The 20928-nt window shown below is 40.4% G+C and overlaps 1 long non-coding RNA gene across 1 annotated transcript in view; it reads right to left on the minus strand.

Annotated features, from left to right (window-relative positions):
• Positions 1-3606: 3606 nt before the first annotated feature.
• Positions 3607-20928, minus strand: part of LOC123329295 — a 40458-nt gene continuing 23136 nt past the window's right edge. The window contains exon 2 of the long non-coding RNA XR_006544712.2: positions 3607-4300. This is a non-coding gene — a long non-coding RNA (uncharacterized LOC123329295). The remainder of the gene's footprint in view (positions 4301-20928) is intronic.

Raw genomic sequence — 20928 nt, forward strand, 5'->3', positions numbered from 1 at the left:
ACATTCCAGGTTCCTATGCAATATTGTTCTTTATAGCATTGGACTTTACTTCCATCACCAATCACATCTGCAAGACTACTGAAGTTGTTTGCCATACCCTTCTCCAGTGGACCACGTTTTGTCAGAACTCTCCACCATGACCCAGCCGTCTTGGGTGTCCTACAAGGCATAACCCATAGTGTCATTGAGTTCGACAAGGCTGTGATCCATGTGATCAGTTTAATTAGTTTTCTGTGATTGCGGTTTTATTTTGTCTGCCCTCTGATGAATAAGGATAAGATGCTTAGGAAGCTTCCTGATGGGAGAGACTGACTTTGGGGGAAACTGGGTCTTGCTTTGATGGGCGGGGCCATGTTCAGTAAATCTTTAATCCAATTTTCTCTTGATGGGTGGGGCTGTGTTCCTTCCCTTTAGTTTGGCCTGACTTATGCCAGCATAGCCTGCTGCTCCCAGGACTGTGTGTTTAGTGCCCCTGAACCCTCATCAGGCCCCTGAACCCACACCCCCGCCAGAGACTCCTGGACACTCACAAGCAAATCTGGCTGAATCTCTTGTGGGGTCACTGCTCCTTTCACCTGGGTCCTGGTGTGCACAAGGTTTTGTTTGTGCCCTCCAAGAGTCTGTTTCACCAGTCATGTGAAAGTTCTGTAATCAAATCCTACTGGCCTTCAAAGTCAAATTCCTTGGGGGTTCTCAATCCATTTGCCAGATCCCCAGGTTGGGGAATCTGTTGCGGGTCCTAGGACTTTTGCAACCATGTAAGAACTTCTTTGATATAATTGTTCTCCAGTTTGTGGGTCATCTGTTCCATGGCTCTATGGTGGTGCTAATGGTGACCTCCTCCAAGAGGATTTATGACATACACAGCACCTCCCAGGTTTGTTGCAACCAGAGCCCCTGTCCCCGTGGTGATCACTGCTGGTCCATACCTCCATAGGAGACACTCAAACACTCAACAGCATGTCTGGCTCAGTCTCTTGTGGCATCTCTGGGTCTTGGTGGGCACAAGGTTTTGTTTTAGCCCTCCAAGGGTCTCTGGCCAGTATGAGGTTTGATTCTAAACATGATTTTGCCTCTATCATTGTCCTTTTGGGGGCTTATCCTTTGCTCTTGGATGTTAGGTATCTTTTCTTGGTGGGCTCCAAATTCGCCTGTTGATGGTTGTTCATCAGCGAGTTGCAATTTTGTTGTTCTCACAGGAGAAGATGAGTGCACTTCCTTCTACAATGCCATAGTTGGTGGTAGATACTGGAGTGGGTTGCCAGAGCCTGGTTGGCTGCTTTGGGGTAATTTCCAGGCTCTGGGGTATCATGAGCCTGGGAAGGAAGCATGAGTCACTCTTCCCCTCCAACCACTCTAGAGAAACATCATTACATGACTACTGGAAAAACCATAGCTTTGACTAGACGGACCTTTGTCACAAAGTAATGTCTCTGCTTTTTTAATACACTGTTTAGGTTTGTCATAGCTTTTCTCCAAGGAGCAAGTTGCTTTCAGTTTCATGGCTTCAATCACCATCTGCAGTGATTTTGGGGCTCAAGAAAATAAAGCCTGTCTCTATTTCCATTGTTTCCCTGTCTAATGGCCATGAAGTGATGGGACCAGATGCCATGATCTTCGTTTTTTGAATGTTGAATTTTAAGCCAGCTTTTTCACTCTCCTCTTTCACCTTCATCAAGAGGCTTTTTAGTTCCTCTTCACCTTGTGCCACAAGGGTGGTGTCATCTGCATATATGAGGTTATTGATATTTTTCCCAGCAATCTTATTTCCAGCTTGTGCTTCATCCAGCCTGGCATTTTGCATGATATACTCCACATATAAGTTAAATAAGCAGAGTGACTATATACAACTTTGATGTTCTCCTTTCCCGATGTTAAACAAGTCCGTTGTTCCATGTCCGGTTCTAACTGTTGCTTCTTGACCTACATACTGGTTTCTCATGAGGCAGGTAGGTGGTGTAGCATTCCCATATCTTTAAGAATTTTCCACAGTGTAATAAATATTCCCGGATAATAGTGACATGTCAAAGGTAAACAGAACAGCATAGATTACTTAGGACACCAGCTTAAATATTTGGGGTAAAATTCTCATGTTTACACATTTTATATTAATGCAAATACATGTCATACCTAGAGGCAAATTTTCACTTGCTTTTACAATGAAACACTTCTAGAAATGTGCTGTTCTGGTGAGCTTACACCACAAACTGCAGACGCAAGTTTGAACTTTTCTGCCACTGGAGACTTTTTGCAGAATTTTCTGATGTTCTGACATAATGATAATATCTTCAAAAACAGTTTTAGAGAAAATGCTAATGCTTTCCTATGCAGTTATACATATCCTCCACAAAATCCAGGGCAGTGCATTAAAACATGACTACAAAGATTCATGTTCAAAAAACCAAAACACAGAAGTTTGTTTTGAGCCAGTTTCCTTGTGCTCTACCTCTAAGGAAACAGAACTTAATCTAAAATGAGGTCCTGACAGCACCTGCATCAGAAAACTCTGGGAATATTTACATACCTATACCCCAAAGGATGATCATTTTTGGAGCAAAGGTGCAGGAATCTTCCTCGAAACTTATTTGTTGTCATTGTTCAGTCACTAAGTTGTGTCTGACTCTTTGTGACCCCATGAACTCCAGGCTTCCCTGCCCTTCACTACCTCCCAGAGTTTGCTCAAACTCATGTCCATTGAATCAGTGATTCTGTCCAACAATTTTATCCTCTGTGACTCTCTTTTCTTTTTGCCTTCAATCTTTCCTAGCATCAGGGTCTTTTGTTGGTTCTTCATATCAGGTGGCCAAAGTTTTGGAGTTTATTAGAGGATGGATATATAGACATGTAGAAGCTTGCAAACAATTTAAGATGCTTGAAAGGATTTAAATTTCCTTTGTTTAGTTTTTCTGTACATCACTTTTCTCGGTTAGTCTTTTGACAAGAGCATGGTGGCAGCTAAATCCCTATTTTTGAGCTAGTTGAAGGGAACACAATACACTTCAAATACCAGAACTCTAGGTGGGAAGTTTTCTGTTCTGCTGTGGATATCATGAGCCTGACTTGTGGCCTCGCTCATTTGGAGGACCGGTGGCACTCACCTGAGAAGTGTAACTAGGGTTACTACAAAGAAAGTCAAACATTCGCTAAATCCCCTTTCAATCTGTTTAAGTGCCTGGACAAATATTTGAATGGAGACCACACATCAGACAGTTCTTTCCTTTCACAAAAAAATCAAGTTTCCCTGGGTTCAAAAGAGATAGCATAGCATACAAATATATGGTTCTATGGTCTGTTAGTTTTGTATCAGATTTCTCAGGACAGATCTTCTCAGTTTTTAGCATATTCATTTGCGGAATTTTGAAGAGAAAGGTAAAAATGCAGCTTATTTTTTTCTTGAACTTATCAGACCAGAGAATCTTTGTGTTGCATCTTGCAAGACCCACTTTTTCTGTATCTCCCTTACTTCTTGGAGTAGGATTCTGAAATCAACATGGATCCACATTGGCCTCCTCTGGGGGCTTGTCAGAAATGCACAAGCTCAAGCCCCCACCCCAGAACTACTGAAACGGAGTGTAAGGTTTACCCAAGTCTCCAGGAGATTTGTACACATGTCAAGTCTGAGAAGCAAGGCTATAGAACACATTTTGAGAATCAGTGCCAAGGACAATGACAGAAATGGTTTTAACCTAGAAAACTTCAATAATCAATCTTACAGTTCGTTCACCTTGGCTCCTGAAAGATTCTGGTATTGCTTCCAGGAACATCTGCTTTGGCACACAGATTTTTCACTGGGAAAATGACATCTGAAGGCTACATGTAAAACAACTCCTTCTGCAGTTGAGAAAAGTACAGGGCTGTGTTGTGGTTTATAGGTTTCTTGACCTGGGGACAATTTTGATTTGCACCAAAGCTGCCCCATGGAGATAGAGATGTGAAAAGAATTAGAACTTGGCTTGCATTTGAATCTGCTCCCCTGCAGAGAGCCTATTTCCCAACCTCAACTGAGAACACATCATCCTGTTTTAGCTGACAAATAATCAGAGCTTTTCCAAATGACTATTCCCAAGCCACTCTGAGTTCCAAGGATAGATTTTGAATCAGGTGCATGTGAAATACAAACAGTGCTCCAGTTGGGAAGGAAAAGATGAAGCTTGAGCCTTAACAAGCAAAATGCACATGTTAATAAAAGCCATGCACGGCCTCAAGTCCATGTAAGGTATGGATCAACCAGCAAGAGCAAGGTTCCCATCGGAATCTTCCCAGCGTACAGCCATGACTCATGCCCAGAGCCATCTTGTCCCTGCAAGAAAAGCATAAATCATCATCCATTCTTAAAAATGATGCCAAAAGTGCATTTTATTCAAATGCATTCCTTAAAATAATTGCTGAGAAAATAATACAAAAGTATTCAACTTACAACTGAGTCTTTCATCTTTAATGTTCACATCTGGAGGGAAAAATGTGTCATGGGTGGTTACAGTGGATTCTAAAGATGCTGGGAATTCCTAAACACACAAAACTCCATGAACATCAGAGCTGGTTTTATTCTTCTGAACAGGAAACTGCTGCCTCAGTCACACCTACAAAGAGGTCTCCTAAGTTTTATGATGCAAACCTTATTATGCTTTTCTTTCCTTTTGTTGTTGTTGTTTTTTCTTTCATAATTTAACCAACAGCATGAGGGAAAATAAAGGGTTTGTCTTTGATTCCTCTAAACCCTCTTTCCTATATCCTTTCCACTAACATCCAGATAAATTCAGGATTCTTTTGCAATTATAATAAAGCTTCTCGACTCTGTTTCTTCTCCCTCTTAAGCTAACTCATTGTTTCATTTATACCTCCATCTCCTCTTCCACTATATGCTCCTGGCACCCCAGCCTCTGGGATTCTCCAGCGACTCAGTGGTAAAAGAATCTGCTTGCAATGCAGAAGCCTCAGGTTTGATCCCTGGGTGGGGAAGATCCCCTGGAGATGGAAATGGCAACCCACTCCAATATTCTTGCCTGGGAAATCCTGTGGACAGAGCAGCCTGGCGGGCTACAGTCCATGGAGTTCTGAAGAGTCAGGCACAACTTAGCTATTAAACAACAACCCCAGCCTCTGAAATGGGGATTTAAGAATATGATCCCAGAAATATCAGTAGAGGGAGTAGAAGAATATGCCAGGAAAGGGCAGAAAGTAAATGAAACTAGTTATCACTATTATCAAACTATTATTAAACTAGTTACCACTGTGGCAATTAGTGTTCAGAGAAACAGTGTAGAATATTCTTTAGAGTTACTACAACTGAAGAGCAAGGGACTGGGATATTTAGTTATCAAATCCCTGTCTGTCATGTTGGAAGGCTGTTTTGGGGACAATAGTTCTGTCATTTTGGCTTGCTCTGTGCTTAGGCTAAGGGCGCTCTCCAGCATAAGCACACACACACACACACACACACACACACACACACACACACACATATATACCCACACATACATATGTACCTCAAGCAAAACAGCCTTGGGAATACAGAAGTGACTGCCAAAGGAATATGGACAATACACACACAACATCTGTTTCACCATCTGTTCATTTCTCCACTCAGTTCCTGCAGGAACTCTTGCTAAGCTTAGACTTTTTCCAGAAATTGCACTGCTTGATGTATTGGTTCATAGTTTAAAGACTCACAGCCACTGCTTCCTTCCTGAAGCTCCATGACATCACATGTTTCTGGATGTTCTCCATTCTCTCTCATCACCCTATCATCCTTGCTGACTCCTCTTCCTCTACCCAAACTGGAAGTGTCAGGTCACTCAATTGTGCTAAGACTGTTCCTCTTCTCCTACCCTGGCTTGCTGAGTGAGCACATCTGCTCCTATAGTTTCAGTTACCACCTACAAATTTGATTGTCAAAATTATATTTTGGTAGCGCAGACCTCCCCTAACAATGAGGCTGATGGTCCAGGCAACATCGGACATCCTGAGTCACTTCAAATGCTATGATTAGGCACAAAAGTCATATTCTGTCCCTTGCTCCCCTTGTTAGAAAAAAAAAAAAAAATGGCCTTCATCTAATATTTCCTATCTTGGTGGATAAGACCACATTCCACTCAATGGGAAAAACTGGAAAATCAGCAGTCATGACACATACCTCCCTGTCTCCGGCCTCCACAGCATCCATTCAATTACCGGACCTCATCCATTGGATTCCATCAACGGATTATTTCCTTTTTAAAAAATGTATTTTATTGAAGTATAGTTGATTTACATTATGTTCATTTCTGCTGTACTGAAAAATGATTCAGTTACACATATATACACTCTTTTTCATATTCTTTTCCATTAGGGTTTATCACAGGATATTGGATACAGTTCCCTATGCTGTACAGTAGGACCTTGTTGCTATTATATACAGCATGGACATGGACCTTATCCATGCTGTATGCAGTAGTTTGCATTTGCTAATCCCAAACTCCCACTCCATCCATCCCCCACCTTCCTCCCTGCTCTCTGTGTCTGTGAGTCTGTTTCTGTTTTGTAGAGAAGTTCGTTTGTGTCATATTTTAGATTCCAAATGTAACTGGTATCGCATAATATTTGTCTTTCTCTTTCTGACTTAACTTTGCTTCGTATGATAATCTCTAGTTGCATTCATGTTGCACATGGCATTATCTCATTCCTTTTTGTTGTTGTTGCTGCTAGGTGCTAAGTCATATCTGACTCTTTTGCACCCCCATGGACTGTAGTCCACCAGGCTCCTCTGTCCATGAGATTTCTGAGGTAAGAATACTGGAAGAGGTTGCCATTTCCTTCTCCAGGGGATATTCCCAATCCAGGGATTGAACCTGCATCTTCTGCACTGCAGGCAGATTCTTTACTGCTGAGCCACTGGGGAATTCCTTTTTTATGACTATGTAGTATCCCACTGTGTATATGTACCACATCTTTACATCAATGGATTATTTCTTAAATCCTTCCATCACCTAGCTTCCTCAGATCCATTCCCCATGCTGCAGTCTGAGCAAGCAGTTAACAGTCAGCTCTGATAGTGTTCCTGCCCTTTGATTTGACTCTTTTCTGCTTCTCCTGTTCCATCCAGCACTACTTTCTACCTAAACTTTCCTGTACAACATTTTGATTCTGGGAAGTGCCATACTGCCTCTGACCTGGGGATCTTCATAACTGCTATCCCCTTGTCCTAACGCCACTTCTCCCAGCATCTCTTTCCATGAACCAACATCTCCACATCCTTCAGATATAAGCTTAACCATGACTGCCTTAAAGAAGCCTTTCTTGCTTTTCCTGATTCTTTTAAGAAAAGGATTGGTTTACCCCCATTATTCCATCCTTTAGAACAATTCACCAAAACCCTTGACTCATATTGTAATTATAATTAGTTATTTGTGTAATAGTTACTTATCTAGTGTTAGCTCCCTAAGAACAGGTAATTGTGTCACCTAAATTCACAGTCAAATATCCAGCACCTTAAACAATGGTAATTACTCAATGAATGTTTTTGTAAGCCCATTGACAATTCAGAAAAATTAACTATGCCAAGTTTGAGCTATATTTGTTCTTAGTTTTATTAGCTACTCCTCTGCTTCTGTTCATAGGATGTTTATCATCCTAAAAATACTGGAAACGCAGTAAGTTTTCTGGGGCTGCTATAACAAAGTACACAAGTAGGGTGGCTTAAAAAACATAAATGTATGGCTTCACAGATTCTGAGGCTAGAAGCCTGAAATCAAGGTGTCAGTGAGGTCAGTTTCCTTTAAGGCCCACAAGGGAAAGGTCTGTTCTGGGCCTCTCTCTCTGGCTTTTTGATGGCTATGTTCATATTCACAGGGTGTTCTTACTATATATGTATATTAGTGTCCAAATGTATTCTTTTTATAAAAGTATCAGTCATACTGGTTTAGGATCCACCCTCATGATGTTAAAAAATTACATCTGCAATGATCTTATTTCCAAACATGGTCAAATTTCCAGGTACTGGTGGTTAGGATTTCAACATCTGAATTTGAGAGGGAGTATACAATTCAACCAATGACAATATCCAAGCATTTCAGCAGCAGGGTTGATAAATGACTAGATTCACATTGTCAATAGATCATGGCTTTAGGTTGAAGAAAATATTGGATGGAGCAAGACAGGCCTGGTGGAAGCTGGGGGCCTACTATCATGCTTGAAGCAACGTCCATGAGTGTGGTTTCTCTATTGGCATTGTCCAGGATCAAAGCTCAGCCTTACTGCATGCCTGCAGCATAAGAATCATGGCCCTAGGGTCAGTTTTCTTATCCATAAAAGGGCCATAGTTTTAGCATCACATAATTTCATAATGCTGGAGGAAAGACCCCAAACTAGATTAATCTGGGATCTGACATATTAATTTCTATTTTCCTTTAATATATCATCATAACACTCAAAAAAGAAAAAAAAAGTTCAATTTTTTAAGACCAAATCAGCCATTAAAACGGCTTGTAACATAATGATGTTTATATGAACATATTTAATATTTTGTGCCAAAGAAGAAAAGACTAGGCATTTTTCAAACATTTCAGTTTTCTGTATTATGCAGATATCTTGCAGGACTATCCAATAGAAAAGTGGATCTTGGATCTTCATATCAGTTCAGTCAGTTCAGTTCAGTCGCTCAGTCATGTCCGACTCTTTGCGACCCCATGAATCGCAGCACGCCAGGCCTCCCTGTCCATCACCAACTCCCGGAGTTCACTCAAACTCACATACATCGAGTCAGTGATGCCATCCATCCATCTCATCCTCTGTTGTCCCCTTTTCCTCCTGCCCCCAATCCCTCCCAGCATCAGAGTCTTTTCCAATGAGTCAACTCTTCCCATGAGGTGGCCAAAGTATTGGAGTTTCAGCTTCAGCATCAGGTCCTTCCAATGAACACCCAGGACTGATCTCCTCTAGAATGGACTGGTTGGATCTCCATGCAGTCCAAGGGACTCTCAAGAGTCTTCTCCAACACCACAGTTCAAAAGCATCAATTCTTCGGCACTCAGCTTTCTTCATAGTCCAACTCTCATATCCATACATGACCATTGGAAAAACCATAGCCTTGACTAGATGTACCTTTGTTGGAAAAGTAATATCTCTGCTTTTCAATATGCTATCTAGGTTGGTCATAACTTTCCTTCCAAGGAGTAAGCGTCTTTTAATTTCATAGCTGCAATCACCATCTGCAGTGATTTTGGAGCTCAAAAAAATAAAGTCTGACACTGTTTCCACTGTTTTCCCATCTATTTCTCATGAAGTGATGGGACCAGATGCCATGACCTTAGTTTTCTGAATGTTGAGCTTTAAGCCAACTTTTTCACTCTCCTCTTTCACTTTCATCAAGAGGTTTTTTAGTTCCTCTTCACCTTCTGCCATAAGGGTGGTGTCATCTGCATATCTGAAGTTATTGATATTTCTCAAGAGGTAGGTCAGGTGGTCTGGTATTCCCATCTCTTTCAGAATTTTCCACAGTTTATTGTGATCCACACAGTTAAAGGCTTTAGCATAGTCAATAAAGCAAAAATAGATGTTTTTCTGGAACTCTCTTGCTTTTTCGATGATCCAGCAGATGTTGGTAGTTTGATCTCTGGTTCCTCTGACTTTTCTAAAACCAGCTTGAACATCTGGAAGTTCATGGTTCACATACTGCTGAAGCCTGGCTTGGAGAATTTTGAACATTACTTTACTAGCATGTGAGATGAGTGCAATTGTGTGGTAGTTTGAGCATTCTTAGAAGAAGGCAATGGCAACCCACTCCAGTACTCTTGCCTGGAAAATCCCATGGGTGAATGAGCCTGGTAGGCTGCAGTCCATGGGGTTGCTAAGAGTCAGACATGACTGAGCAACTTCACTTTCGCTTTTTAACTTTCATGCATTGGAGAAGGACATGGCAACCCACTCCAGTGTTTCTTGCCTGGAGAATCCCAGGGATGGGGGAGCCTGGTGGGCTGCTGTCTATGGGGTTGCACAGAGTCGGACATGACTGAAGCGACTTAGCAATAGCAGTTGAGCATTCTTTGGCATTGCCTTTCTTTGGGATTGGAATGAAAACTGACATATAGGTAAGAAATATGAACTGGAGTGGAAACCAAAGAGTCATCACATTGAAAATACCCTCATATTGTCTTCTCTTTCATGCCAATCTGTTCTTTTTTCTTCCTTTTCCTTTCATTACTTAGACTAATCCCCACCCTTATTTTTATCACTACAAATAATGGAACTCTGGGTCTTGTCCCAAGAGAAAAGTTGTTCAACTTATTTTTCCTTCCCAGTCCTTGGCACATCTGTTGGGTGACCCACTCGGACACTTCAGAGGGTGGTGCCTCCCACCCCCTCAAGCCACAGAAACAAAGCTTAGTCATTGCATATTCTTGGCTTTTGCCTTTGTCATCATTTTAATTTTTTGAACATTGCTTTATCATTAACTCATTTCACTTATGTAAAGAGAATAAACCAGAGATAGTTAAGGAGTACCTCTGATTATTCTGGAACCAAAAAAAAAAAAAAAAAAAAAAAAAACCAAAGAATTGCAGCATTGCTATTGTCCAGTTTGCAGAAGACAATGGCCATTTTGACATGGGAGAATTCTAAATCACAGGACAATGTAATTTATTTATTCTGTAAATTGTATTATGCAGCATGCTAAATTAGACAGTCTTTTGGACAACATTTTAATAAGAACACAAAGGGAAATGGATTATTTCCTAACTCAGGGATCCCATGTCTCTTGCATTGCAAGCAGATTCTTTATCACTGAGCCAATGGGGAAGCTTATATAGGAAGGAGGCACATCTGAAATTTTTGGAATGGTACACATATGATAACAAAAGATATTAATAGACCATAGGATCAATTTCATTTTCTATAAGGTTACTGGATTTCATAGATCTCCCTTACAGATGTCCAGATTGCAAAATATGAAAAATAAGCAATGTTTCAGTTCAGTTCAGTCGCTCAGTTGTGTCCGACTCTTTGCGACCCCATGAATCGCAGCACGCCAGGCCTCCCTGTCCATCACCAACTCCCAGAGTTCACTCAGACTCATGTCTATCAAGTCGGTGATGCCATCCAGCCATCTCATCCTCTGTCATCCCCTTCTCCTCCTGCCCCCAATCCCTCCCAGCATCACAGTCTTTTCCAATGAGTCAACTCGTCCCATGAGGTGGCCAAAGTACTGGAGTTTCAGCTTTAGCATCATTCCTTCCAAAGAAATCCCAGGGCTGATCTCCTTCAGAATGGACTGGTTGGATCTCCTTGCAGTCCAAGGGACTCTCAAGAGTCTTCTCCAATACCACAGTTCAAAAGCATCAATTCTTTGGTGCTCAGCCTTCTTCACAGTCCAACTCTCACATCCATACATGACCACAGGAAAAACCATAGCCTTGACTAGACGAACCTTTGTTGGCAAAGTAATGTCTCTGCTTTTAAACTTTTCAGGACCATGCTATTATAGGAAGCTTTCTTAGACATCTGTGGTCACAATGTCATCACAGATCACCAATAACATTAATGAAATAATTACAGTATTCACATTTGAACGAATGTGCCTCCCCCACAGAAATGTATGCAACAGTGAACAGGTGATGTCCAATATTTCCCTGACGTAAAGTGGTGTCTTTTCCATTAGGAAAAAAGGAGATGAAGAAGGGAGAAGGAAAAGAAATTAAGAGAAAATAATAAAAGAAAAGAGGAAAATGACAGGGGGAGAGAAGCGAGAGGGGAAGAAAAGGAAGAAGGGAAAGACAGACAGACATAATGGAAAGAAGAGGCCATGATAGACACCTATTTTATTGGCTTTTAACCTTTTTATGCTCTAACTCAGTCACATCTGATTCTTTGTGACCCATGAACTGTAGCCCGCCAGGCTCCTCTTGTCCATGGACTTTCTCAGACAGGAATATAGAGCAGGTTGCCATTTCCTCCTCCAGAGGATCTTTCTGACCCAGGGATTGAATCTGTGCCTCCTGGAAGTCTCCTGCATTGGCAGGAGGGTTCCTCACCGCTAAGCCACATGGGAAGCCCTTTAGCTTCTTAGGTAATCCCTGGTCTCTCGTCATGGTTGGAAAGGCACCATGGGCCAGTTTTCCTCTCTGATTCTTTGTGATGTGGAAAAGTTGGAAATGCTTTCATCACAGGCTGAGCTTCAGTGCAGAACTTGGCTGAGAATTGCTTTTCTACTAAGAACTGTGAGGAGTTTCCAGGGAGGGCTTGTAAACTAGTTATCTCTGCTGATGACCACATCTGTGAGCACATCTGTGGTACAGAAACATGCTATGTAATAAAGAGGATCTTGTGTTCTGTGACTTTCTGCCATGTGGGCTTGGTTTCCTACCACATTCAAGACGTCCTTTTCCTATGAAAAAGAATCAGTATATAGATGGGTGATAGCCCACCCATAGGGTAAGAAGGAGGCTTTTCTGTTTTTCATTTGGTGTCCAAGCAGGGTCAAATAGTGTAGGATTCATTTAGAAATTTTTTAGAACTTCTAGTATGAGCCCATTCCCAAGGCACTGAGGATGCAGAATGCCTCCCATGTGTCAGATTCAACAACAACCCATAATATTTTATATCATCTCAGGGGACTATCATAACACCCATTGAACTTGGCACCCTGGTTCTCATTTCCCAGAGGGTCAAAACAGCCCAAAGTCAGGAAACTAGGAAATGAAGAAACTCAGCTTCAAAACCAGGCTGGAAGGATTTCTGAGTCCAAGGTCTGCTTATCAGCAGCAGGGGAGGGGACTTCTCAGGTGACCACCACCATCTAATTAACGGGACACCTTTTTACCTGGAAGAAGTGATATTTGCAATGGTTTTTTACCTTTGAAATATCTGCTCTGCCCAATCTCCCAAAGTCTGTAGCCATCTACCACCCTCCAAAGGTGAAGTTGCTCAGTTGTGTCCGACTTTTTGCAACTCCATGGACTGTAGCCTACCAGGCTCCTCCATCCATGAAATTTTCCAGGCAAGAGTTCTGGAGTGGGTTGCCATTTCCTTCTTCAGGGGATCTTCCCGACCAAGGGGTTGAACCCAGGTCTCCCACATTGTAGGCAGATGCTTTACCATCTGAGCCACCACCCTCCAAAGAATATGAAAAAAATCACTACGTCACATAGGATATTTCTAAAGCACAAGACAGAGTAGATAAGGTTAGAAGAAAAGAATGTATGCAACTGGACAGCTATTACAAGGATTACTCAAGATGACTATGAGGAAAAGAGAAAGATTGTCAGTAGAAGATTTTTATTTGAGCTCATGGGGCTGAAGAAATTGGAAATAAGTGTGGTCACTCTTAAGGAATCTGAGCCCCAAAGCTGTAGTTTGGTGTTCCTAGGAATCTGATATCTACAGGCATCAGCTCAGAACAACCTGCTCAGTGACCTTTGACTTCATCCCTGCTTTTAGTAAATATGGGAAGAAGATAATTTAAAGGAGCTTGAAAAAAAACACCAAACTTTATTTTTAAAGAAGAGCAGAAAGCCTGTCAATCAGTCACCTAAAAAAGTGTCTGGTTTGAAATTTAATCATCAAAGAGGGGCAGGACAAAATGATTTCCAAATTTTCTTCCAATGATATTTTAGAATTTTAAGATATGTTATCTAGAAAATGTACCTGATGGGTGGCAATATGGCAAAATTATGAAGTTATAAACATTTGCCAAGAATCTCAACAGCCTTCTGAACTTAAAATATTGGCAAATGCTACTTATGTTATTTTTGAACAGAAATTATTTTACATTCTTTGATATAAATTATAGCATGACTTTCTTTTTTTTAGTTCCAAAAATAAGTGATATGATTCACATGCCTTAGTTAATAAATTAATGGAAAAAAAAATGAGTAAATAAACTTTGCAAAGCCATTTAAAATCAGCACAGGCATTGTTGCAAAGATAATAGTCATTTCAGTAGATAGTTGTTAAAAAGCTTCCACTGTTTATAATTACTGGTGCAGGTAGATTATGCTTATAAAGTATGTTCCAGCATATTCTAGAAACACATGGTTTTGTTATCAGGACATCTATATGCTTTTTAAATAAAAATAATTATGTGCAATTGAAACATGTGTTATTCCTTTGCCTCCTCATTCTGAATCTAATTTTAAATAAGTGTTAGAAAAGGACCAGGATATTTGAAATTGCTGGAATCTTCTGTCCATCAACAAAGATAATGTGCATGACAACACTGAGTCATCACAGCCCTTGAGAGCTCTCTAGTTCAGTTGAATGACTGCTATCCATGAACACTCAGCAGAACCTCTTGGCTTTATCTAGGAGGCCAATATGAGATGATGACCACATCTGTGAGCACATCTGTGGTACAGAAATAAGGTTTTTTCTAATGAGGAAGGACCAGGACAATAAAAGGCATATTTCAGAGAAATGCTAAGAAGTGTTTCCCTGGCTTTATTCTTGGAATATCCTAGACACACTTCATGAATACTGGGCTTCCACAGTTAAGAGTTCATAGTCACAGTCAGTCTGCACTAGGAAACAACTTTGTTTGTATGCTGCTGCTAAGTCACTTCAGTCGTGTCCAACTCTGTGTGACCCCACAGACGGCAGCCCACGAGGCTCCCCCGTCCCTGGGATTCTCCAGGCAAGAACACTGGAGTGGGTTGCCATTTCCTTCTCCAATGCATTAAAGTGAAAATTGAAAGTGAAGTCGTTCAGTCATGTCCGACTCTTAGTGACCCCATGGACTGCAGCCCACCAGGCTCCTCTGTCCATGGGACTCTCCAGGCAAGAGTACTGGAGTGGGGTGCCATTGCCTTCTCCATTGTTTGTATAGGTACATGAATGAATGAATGAACATCATACTTCCAAGGGAAAGGTACACTACACTCATTCTAGATTTCTCTGACAATGCTCAATTTTCCCAGAGGAAAATTAGAAACTCTCATTGCCAAGGAGGTAAAATAAAGCTGTTTACTTTAATTTACAGATATGAAGTTAAGGCATAGAAAGATTAAGAGAAATATCCACAGATTTATCTCAATCTCATACAGATTGAGAAATCTGTATGCAAGGAAATGGTGGGACGAGGATTGTAACTAGTCAGTCTGACTCCATGGTCCACACTCTTAATCACTTCCCATCACTGCTTAGAATCTATAGACCTCAAGATACGGGGCAAAACTTAAATGGAAAACCAGGGGGCGGACTATCTCCTCATCAAAGCATAGGATCTGTGCACCAGAGTAGACACATGCACTGTCACCTATAACAAGAAGATGCCTTTAGGATTACAGGACTGCATCCAGGGCAAAGTGAGCAGAAAATGTAATCAGCAGCCAAAGAGGAATATGAGGCTATTTTGGGGAACATTAGAAAAAAACTCATTTCAGGAAGAAGAGAAATGCCTTGACGGTGCTTCATATCTCTTTAGAACAATATGCTAAGATTTAAAAAGAAGAATCTTAACATATTAAGATGCAGAAGATGTTAAGAAGAAGAATACACAGATGAACTATACAAAAAAGATCTTCATGACTCAGATAATCACAATGGTGCAATCACTCACCTAGAGCCAGACATCCTGGAATGTGAAGTCAAGTGGGCCTTAGAAAGCATCACTATGAACAAAGCTAGTGGAGGTGATGGAATTCCAGTTGAGCTCTTTCAAATCCTGAAAGATGATGCTGTGAAAGTGCTGCACTCAATATGCCAGCAAATGTGGAAAACTCAGCAGTGGCCACAGGACTGGAAAAGGTCAGTTTTCATTCCAATCCCAAAGAAAGGCAATGCCAAAGAATGCTCAAACTACCACACAATTGCACTCATATCACATGTTAGTAAAGTAATGCTCAAAATTCTCCAAACCAGGCTTCAGCAGTATGAGAACTGTGTTCAAGCTGGATTTAGAAAAGGCAGAGGAACCAGAGATCAAATTGCCAACATCCGCTGGATCATCAAAAAAGCAAGAGAGTTCCAGAAAAATATCTACTTCTGCTTTATTGACCATGCCAAAGCCTTTGACTGTGTGGATCACAATAAACTGTGGAAAACTCTGAAAGAGATGGGAAAAACAGACAACCTGACCTGCCTCTTGAGAAACCTATATGCAGGTCAGTAAGCAACAGTTAGAACTGGACATGGAACAACAGACTGGTTCCAAATAGGAAAAGGAGTATGTCAAGGCTGTATATTGTCATCCTGCTTATTTAACTTATATGCAGAGTGCATCATGCAAAATGTTGGGCTGGATGAAGCACAAGCTGGAATCAAGAATGCCGGGAGAAATAACAATAACCTCAGATACGCAGAGGACACAATCCTTATGACAGAAAGAGAAGAACTAAAGAGCCTCTTGATAAAAGTGAAAGAGGAGAGTGGAAAAGTTGGTTTAAAGCTCAACATTCAGAAAACTAAGATCATGGCATCTGCTGCCATCACTTCATGAAAAATAAATGGGGAAACAATGGAAACAGTGGCAGATTTTATTTTCTTGGGCTCCAAAATCACTGCAGATAGTGACTGCAGTCATGAAATTAAAAGACACTTGCTCTTTGGAAGAAAAGTTATGACCAACCTAGACAGCATATTAAAAAGCAGGGACATTACTTTGCCAACAAAGGTCTGTCTAGTCAAAGCTATGGTTTTTCTAGTAGTCATGTATGGATGTGAGAGTTGGACTATAAAGAAAGCTGAGTGCTGAAATATTGATGGTTTTGAACTGTGGTGTTGAAGACTCTTGAGAGTCCCTTGAACTGCAAGGAGATCCAACCAGTCCATCCTAGAGGAAATCAGTCCTGAATATTCACTGAAAGGACAGAGGTTGAAGCTGAAACTCCAATACTTTGGCCACCTGATGCGAAGAATTGACTCATTTGAAAAGACCCTGATGCTGGGAAAGATTGAAAGTGGGAGGAGAGGGGGATGACAGAGGATGAGGTGGTTGGATAGCATCAGCTATGCAATGGACATGAGTTTGGGTTAACTCCGAGAGTTGGTAATGGACAGGAAGACCTGGCATGGTGAGTCCATGGGGTTGCAAAGAGTTGGACATGACTGAGCGACTGAACTGAGCTGAACTGAACTGAGAAAAATACATAGGGAAGCACCTTCGTATTCTCCCAGCAATCAAAGAAACATTCTGACAACTCCTCTCAAAGACATGTCTACTTGTACCTTTCCATTAAATTATAATGACCAACATGTCCTAAAAAGCATTTTTCTAGCCCTTAGTCCTGGAGAAGGCAATAGCACCCCACTCCAGTACTCTTGCCTGGAAAATCCTATGGACGGAGGAGCCTAGTAGGCTGCAGTCCATGGGGTTGCTAAGAGTCAGATACGACTGAGCGACTTCACTTTCACTTTTCACTTGCATGCATTGGAGACGGAAATAGCAACCCACTCCAGTGTTCTTGCCTGGAGAATCCCAGGGACAGGGGAGCCTGGTGGGCTGCTGTCTATGAGGTCGCACAGAGTCGGACACGACTGAAGTGACTTAGCAGCAGCAGCAGCAGCAGCAGCCCTTAGTCCAGATCTCGCTTGCATCAACTGAGGCGAGAGGGAATTCTTCTACACTGGACCCTCACTGGCATTAACATTCATGGGGCAGGGACTGCTAAAGTCAACTCCCATGTGGTTTTCATGGCAACAGAAGGACAAACACAAGGTTGCCAGCTCTAGGCTGACACATAGATGCTAAGGGAAGAAACATAACTCTGATGATATTGGAGCTGGAGCCTGGATGTAGGGTTTCTATAATGAGAGTTTCTAATTTTCCTCTGGGAAAACTGAGTGTTGTCAGAAAAAGCAGGGATGAACGTAGTGTACCATTCCCTTGGAAATTTGACATTTATTCATTCAATCATCTATTTACATAAAAGTAGCATAATTTTCAGAGAAGCCTGTGGGGATAATTTTCTAATATTCCCATACCTGTTACTGTTTATAAAGTTTCAATCCTGATGAGAAGGAACAAATCAAATTGTAATCAAAATAAGTGTTCTGAAGATGAAAGTGCAAGCGTTGAAAAATAAAATAATGATAACTAGTTGCTCTTTTTTCCTTCTCTTCCTTTCTTTCTCCTTTCATTTCTTTCTTCTTCTCCTTTTTTTTTTTTTTTTTTGAAACTACATGCTTTTCTGACACACAAGTTAACAACTGCCTTCTTTCCTCCCAGGTTCAATTGGCTTATTTGAGGATAAAGAGGATCCTTCTCCCAACTTTATTAAGGGATGGGAAAGAATTTGGCATGATTTTGTAAAGGTAAATCTTTGAAGATCTTATGGCTCAGCAATTTCACTTTAAAATATATGACAACTCATAGTTCCTCAACATGACAACTGGAGACAAGTAGAAGAAAATTCAAAAGAGCACTGTTTGCAACAGAAAAACTGAAACAATCCCACTAAGCTTATTCTCACAAAAGAATATTATACAGCAAAAAAAAAAAAAAAAAAAAAAAAACACTACAGCCAAACAGAGTAACATGTGGCATTTAGAAACATAATGTGGAGTGAAAAAAAGCAAACCCCAGAATATTATATACAGTCTAATATTTGTATAAAGCTCAATAAAGCAAAATAAAACAATATGTCGATTATGTAAAGGTATAGTGAGATTATTTTTTATAAACGGTGGAATTATAAACACAAAATTCAAGAAAGAGCTTTCATTTGGGAAGAAGTGATGTGGTAGAGAGCACCTATAGGGAAGTTACTGGTACCATGTGATTCTTGAACTGACTACTGTATACATGACTGTTTATGCAATATATTGATAATGTTGTATATTATAATGTATATACATTTGTTATTGTTGTTCAGTTGCTAAGTCTTGTCTGACTCTTTGTGACCCCATGGACTGCAGCACTCCAGGCTCACCTGTCCTTCACTATCTCCCTGAGTTTGCTTAAATTCATGACCATTGAGTCAGTGATGCTATCTAGCCATCTCATCTTCTGCTGCCCTCTTCTCCTTTACCGTCTGTCTTTCCGAGGATCAGGGTCTTTTCCAATGAGTTTTACACGTGATCTTTTACTTGTAATAATTATTATACTACAGTGAAAATATCTGAATACTCGTGATAATTTCTGATTTGAAAATAAAAAATACAGTTATATGGATCAAAAAAAAAAAAAAAGGTATAACTGACAAATAAAATTGTAAGCCATTTAAAGCTGCACCATTAAGCCTCCCAAAAACTTTGCCAGGAAGGTGAAATAAAGATAGAAAATTAAGGCATGGAAATATTAGCAGATATATCCACAGCGGCATAGCATGATGATTTGACGTGTGTGTACATTGTGAAAGGATTGCCCCCATCTAGTTAATTAACATCTGTCACTTCACATAGTTACCCTTTTTCCTCCCGTCAGTAAGAACATTTCAATTCTACTCTCTTAGCAGATTTCAATTATATAATACAGTGTTAGCAACTGTAGTCACACAATGTTTTGTATTAGATCCACAAACCTTATTCATCTTAGAGCTGGAAGTCTGTACCCATGACCAGCCTCACTCTGTTGCCCCCACTCCCTGAGCTCCTGGTAACCAACATTCTGCTCTGTTTCTCTGAGTTCTGCCTTATAGACTCCACATATAAATGAGATCATACAGCACTGGTCTTTCTGGGTCTGACTTATGTAACTTAGCATAATGCCCTTCAGGTTCATCCATGTTGTCACAAATAACAGGTTTTCCTTTTTTCTTAAGGCTGAATAGTATTCCTCTGTGTATGTGTGTGTATTTCACATCTTCTTTAGCTAAACATCGTGCCATTTCCATTCCCTGACTTTTGGGAGTAATGCAGTAATGAACACGGAAGCATAGATATCTCTTTAAGATGACTGTTTCATTTTTCTTTGAAATTTTTGAATTTTTTTGAATTCAAAAAAATTTTGAATTTTTCTCTAGAAGTGGGACTGCAGAAAGGACAATCTGATTTAGGGGAACAAGGACAACTCCCAAGATGCTCTAGCCATTCTTGGGATCATTCTACTTCCACACAAGGGTTGATGGGTGGTGTTGTTTCTTTTGCATCAGCCTCCCAAGAGTTAGCCCATTCTCCAAGCATCTGAATTAGTGAATCTTTTTTTTTTTTTTCAGCCTTGTTTCCCAAACACTATTTATGGACAATGTAAAACCACATAGCTCTTTACTCATCACCGAAGAAATAGTGTTCCTTATGTTATTCCTCATACTTCTTTGTCCAGACAAGTTTTAAATGAGTCAAACCATAGTGTTTCTACTATATATTTCATTTTGAATAATCTCTACCCCAAGGAATGTTTATTTACCGCTTGCTGTGTAGCTTAGGTTTTCATTTACACCATTTCACAAACAATTCTTAAATTTTGTCCAGCATCAGTGAAACAAAGAATTAACTATTCCTGACAATTTACACTTCATTTTGAGGTGTAGACAGCCTTTCTTTGACATTCAGTCAATCCACATTGCATAACTTATCTCTATCTTTAAAATACATCTACCTCCAGGTCTCTTCCAATCTTCATCTTGATATAGCAAGAGTTTTCTCCGTTTTTAACCTTGGCAAAGGCTAGAAAAAGCTGTGAAATAACAGAAGCAAAGGATTTAACTATTCTAGTTCTGGTCGGACTGCCCCACGGATTCCATGTAGGTACATATACATTGCTAAGAACATGAGAGTCATTTCCGTGAGTTTACCTGTTAAACTAAGCCTTCAGCCTTACTTGATAATCACTTGTTTGTTTCTAAGTATTGGGTAAAGCATGAAACTCCATATACTTTCCAATTTGAAAACTCAGGAAGCACATAATTGTGCTTTTGACCTAGGGGAAAATACAGTGAATTTTGCAAAGTTTCAGCAATTTTTTCACCAGCCTGTGCATTTTAAATAACACATGTAAAATGTTTCTTTCACATGTCATTACTCACATTTCTCCCTATATGTCTACATAGGGCTACTTAGAGGGGGTAAATGAAATAAAGTGTTTAC

This window comes from Bubalus bubalis, chromosome 14 (assembly GCF_019923935.1).
Source record: "Bubalus bubalis isolate 160015118507 breed Murrah chromosome 14, NDDB_SH_1, whole genome shotgun sequence".
Classification (NCBI taxonomy): Eukaryota; Metazoa; Chordata; class Mammalia; order Artiodactyla; family Bovidae; genus Bubalus; species Bubalus bubalis.